Genomic DNA, 5,389 nt, shown 5'->3' on the forward strand with positions numbered 1-5,389 from the left:
TTATTAGAAAGTTTTATTAACCTTACCGTCCACGATCCCTACTTCGACAGAGCGAGTGATCATCGTTGCTAAAGAAGCGTCGCTGTTGAGAGATATCGCTGATTTCGCTGAAGCGTGTGAAATAAATTACTAGGGTTTTTTGGGTTAGGAGTGAATGATTTTGTGTTGTTTGATTTGAAGAAATGATAAACCTTTTCTCTCTCACCTAATATCTAGCTAGGAAATGAAAATGTATTTTGCTGTCAATATTAATAAATCCCATAAAATCCGCCCACTAAACGGTAGTTGACGGCTCCATTTATTTGTTGTACCGAAAATGCCCTCCTTATGACCGAAATTTCGTTTGTCATGACACAAACGAAATGAATTATACAATAAATCGTGGCCCTTAATTACTAAATCCGATGGTTGATATTTGGGTTGTATGTCTTTACTTAGAGGGCTTTTTTTATAGATTAAAACCCTACCTACCTATATATAGATTAAAAAGTAGTGAAAATTTTATAAAAAGTTTTGATACAAAATTATGACTTTACTATAATTTGTGTCACAATTTTGGGATTTTTTTATTTTATATTGATAATATTGATATATAGCAAGAATATATAAATATAGTAAGTTTGAAAAAATATGTACATATCCATGTTTTTAATAATTTGTTGAATGTAATTTAAATTTTTTATATTATTTTTAGCCATTGGATCTTATATGCGCATCTTAATTATGCTAAGATGTGAATACAATTTATTTCAACAAATAACCTTTTACGTCCATTCAACATTGTAATTAATATATTTAGTACATTACAAAATGATGTTAATTTTAATTTAGTAATTAAGTAATTAGTTAATAGAAATTCTCTAGGTCATGTTTGGTTGACGGGAAAGTAAAGTTGACAAGGAAAATAATTCCTAGGCAAATGAATTACACTACCTTTTTTATTTCTTACTTTAATTTTCTTTTACTTAACTCAATTAACGCAATTTATCTTAAATCGTGTGCCAAAAAGAAATGTATCCACTTCTATGTAATTAAAAGAGTAGTTTTTATAGAAAAATGATGAGCATTAAATCTAAATATACGTTGCCTCACATAGAATCTAGATATATATATAATTGGAAGAAACATTTAAAGTCAATTTCAGTTAAAATTCATGTCTTGAATAATTTTATAAGTTAAAAATTTGATCAAATGATAAAGGGGTCACTAAAATCACACATTCGGACGAAATTTTGTATTTCTCATAAACTTTGTGGAATTCAATGAATTATATTAAGAAATGGATTTCTATCGTGATTAAGAATTGAAAAGATTTTGTCGATTAACCAATTTCAGATAATGGATACTTTGCCAATACTCGATTTGAATTATTTAGGGGTTTTCATACTTCACTTTGTTTGAGTTTTGAGAAGAGATTTTCTAATTTAAATTAGAATGGCCCAAAAATTCGCTCCCGTTTTATGGCATGTATGCTGGTTTATGTAGCTTATTACAGTCGGTGAAATTTTACTATTGAATTGAGGAGCTATGATTGAATAGTAGAATTTTGTAATTTGTGTTTGAAATTTAAGTTTATGCAGTAGTTATTAGCATTGTATACCTAGAGCAGTCATAATTATGCAGTTGTACATGTTCAAGATATGGATTTGTTGATACTCATATTTATCATTGTGGGATGGAAGCCACTTAATGCCCATGTTACTACTACCAGGTTTTGACTGTCCTTTATGGGCTTGACACATGGTATGAAGCGTCCGGTTGAAATTCTATTCAAAAGGCTGGTAGCCTTCTATCGCGCAAAAAGGAGCTCTCGGAAAGAAATGCTGCTGGAGTACCAAATTATTCCTAATGTATCAATTGCTTTGGAATACTCTGAATTACGCATCTGAAGCAAGTTAAACTCATAAACAGCTGAGGGAAAGAACAAGTGCTCCGATGAAGGAAGTAAAATCTGCTCTTGTAGCTTGCGACTGGGACATTGGTGAGCCACAAATGTCCTTCTCTCTTGTTTGAGAACATAAGATGATAACCACACCAATTCTGGCTTCTTGTTGATCTTACACTGTAATGGAAATTGTCTACACTAAAGCACACCGTGTACCAACCTCTGCTTCTGTGTTTTTTATTTTGTTAGAACTTTGTCATGATCAGCAGTTGGCAGATAGGCTTAGCAGTTTGAAAGATTAACCTTGTATATTTTGGTAGCTATTTGGTATTTGTATTTGTGGCTAGTTAGTTACACTCCTTACTTGAATTGAAGTCCTATGTAGGAAATTATTGATTCCATATGAGCTTCTAGACATGGAAATCCATTTTGTGCACATGTTGTATATTTGATAGTCACAACTTAGAATTAAATGCCTCCAAGAGAAAGTGGCATATCTAGAAGTCTACCTTTGAATTAGCACAAACTGTGGGTTTTTTAGATTTTCTTCCCCATGGAGCAGTTAAACTTCTGCTGGATGGATAATGAAATGAAACATGCTTTAAATATATTTTCTGGTTAATGTTTGGTTGTAAACATGTATGTGGCCTGAAAAGCCCTTTGCCACAATTAAAATGTAAGACTTGTAGTCTTGAACTTAAATCAAGCAGCAGTATACTGATTGGGTGAATCTTCCTTTTGCAGATTTGATTTTTATGTCTACATTTTAGCTCATCTCAAGTGGATTTGGGGAATATTCTATGCTTTCCTTCTTTCGAGCAATGGCGTTCCCTTCAATTTCAAGAAGGAAATCATGCACTTTTTTCACATACTTGATTCTTATATTCCAAGCCTGCAATGGTTTTATCTACCTGGAAGTTATATGCATACGTATTCACCAGGAGATAGTGAATTCTTTGACCTCCATTGAAACTGAGCTCCCCTTCAGCTATTACAGTCTACCTTACTGCAAGCCTCAAGGAGGAATTAAAAAAAGTGCTGAGAATCTCGGTGAGCTGCTAATGGGAGATCAGATTGACAACTCTCCATATCGATTCCGCATGAATGTCAATGAGTCTCTCTACCTGTGCACCACTCCTGAATTGAGTGAAAATGATGTAAAGCAAAGAACTCGGGATCTGTATCAAGTGAACATGATACTTGATAACTTACCTGCTATGAGGTGTACCAACCAAAATGGGGTTAAAATTCAATGGACTGGCTACCCAGTTGGTTATACTCCTCAAAACAGTAATGATGATTACATCATTAACCATCTCAAGTTTAAGGTATTGATTCATGAGTATGAAGGGGCTGGTGTGGATATTATTGGCACAGGTGAAGAAGGTATGGGTGTCATTTCAGAATCTGACAAAAAGAAGGCTTCAGGTTTTGAGATTATTGGTTTTGAGGTTGTCCCTTGTAGTGTTAAATACGACCCTGAGAAGATGACTAAGCTCCACAGGTTTGATACTGTTCCATCTGTAAGCTGTCCACAAGAGATTGGTAACTCTCAGATTATTAGGGAACACGAGAGAGTGACCTTTACATATGACGTGGAGTTTGTAAAAAGCGACACAGATGGCCATCTCGGTAGGACGCCTACCTGAAGATGGATGGTGCCCGTGTGCACTGGTTCTCAATTCTAAACTCACTGATGGTGATTTTCTTCTTGTCAGGCATTGTTTTTGTCATATTTCTGAGAACAGTGAGAAGGGATCTGACTAGGTATGAAGAGCTGGACAAAGAGGCTCAGGCCCAGATGAATGTGGAGCTTTCCGGATGGAAGCTTGTGGTTGGGGATGTTTTCAGAGAGCCTTCCCATTCGAAGTTACTCTGTGTGATGGTCGGAGATGGGGTTCAGATTACCGGGATGGCCGTTGTCACTATGGTCTTTGCAGCTCTTGGTTTCATGTCCCCAGCTTCACGAGGCATGCTGTTGACTGGCATGATATTGCTTTATCTCCTCCTCGGTATTGCTGCTGGTTATGTCGGCGTGAGAATGTGGACAACTATTAAAGGCACATCTACAGAGTGGAGATCAGTTTCTTGGTCGATAGCTTGCTTCTTCCCTGGAATCGTTTTTGTTCTTTTGACTTTCTTGAACTTTATCCTTTGGGGAAGTAAGAGTACTGGGGCTATTCCTCTCTCCTTGTACTTTATACTCTTGGCACTCTGGTTTTGCATCTCAGTGGCCCTCACTCTCTTGGGCGGACACTTAGGCACACGAGCTGAACCTATTCAGTTCCCTGTGCGCACTAACCAGATCCCTAGAGGGATTCCTGCGCGCTCATTCTTGGTGCTGGAACACTTCCCTTCGGAACTCTCTTCATTGAGCTTTTCTTCATCCTTTCTAGCATCTGGCTTGGGAGGTTCTACTATGTCTTCGGCTTCTTGCTTGTCGTTCTCTTGTTGCTGGTGATAGTTTGAGAGAAGTATCTGTTGTCCTGACCTACATGCATCTCTGCGTTGAGGATTGGAGGTGGTGGTGGAAAGCATTCTATGTCTCTGCTTCTGTTGCACTCTACGTATTCTTGTACTCCATCAACTATCTAGTCTTTGACCTCCAAAGTCTGAGTGGACCAGTGTCGGCACACTTTATCTCGGGTACTCACTGATAATGGCAGTAGCGATCATGCTCTCTACGGGCACTATTGGTTTACTTACTTCGATCATTACCTCTTTTCGTCAGTGAAGATTGATTAAGGATTTACTCCTCAAACGATTGATTCCACTTCGAACTTCGCGGGTGCATTGCCCGTCGATCAGATTCAGCGTCGGGAAACAGTAGGTTTTGTGCGTGAAGCGCAAGAAAGAAGAGAGGGAGAGATAGCGTGAGATTATTTTATTTCATAAGGTGGGAAATAAAATACACACATATTTATACTAAGGATCCTAGGGTTGATTCGACCTACGATCCGGGAAAGAATCAACAAAGAAAACACGGAAAGGAGCTTAACGTACGCTCGACGAATAATTAACGCAAAAAGAATATTCTAAACTATTACATTATTTAAATGACTCAAAGAAATAAATAAAGACTCAAAGAAATAATGAAAGCCTTCGTCTTCAACCAGTCACGAAGTCTCCATAACGCGTCGGCCTCTTCACGACCCTTCTCTCCGACCTCGCGCGCCGCGTCTGCTCTGGCCGCTGCTCCCCCGCCGATACGCTAGTGTCGGCGTCGAGTTCTACTTCCGGCTGCACTTCTCGTTCCTTCAGCCTAGCCGACGGAGGACCCGTAACAACTCCCCCCCTCCCCTTAGATCGCTCCTTGTCCTCAAGGAGAGCTGGAAATTTCTTGTGTACCAATTCCGCCGGCTCCCACGTCGGGTTCTCCCCTGAGTCGTCCGACCATCCCAGCCGAATTTCGTCCACAGCTGCCCCATCACGCCACACAGTTCGTTGATCCAATATCTGGGTCGGATATGACACCGGTTTGCCCCTCGCAAAACGCTTTGGTAA

At 38.7% G+C, this 5,389-nt stretch overlaps 1 pseudogene; it reads left to right on the forward strand.

Annotated features, from left to right (window-relative positions):
- Positions 1–1,778: 1,778 nt before the first annotated feature.
- Positions 1,779–4,630, forward strand: LOC121783817 (annotated as a pseudogene).
- The last annotated feature ends 759 nt before the right edge of the window (positions 4,631–5,389 follow it).

This window comes from Salvia splendens, chromosome 21 (genome assembly GCF_004379255.2).
Source record: "Salvia splendens isolate huo1 chromosome 21, SspV2, whole genome shotgun sequence".
In the NCBI taxonomy this organism is placed as follows: Eukaryota; Viridiplantae; Streptophyta; class Magnoliopsida; order Lamiales; family Lamiaceae; genus Salvia; species Salvia splendens.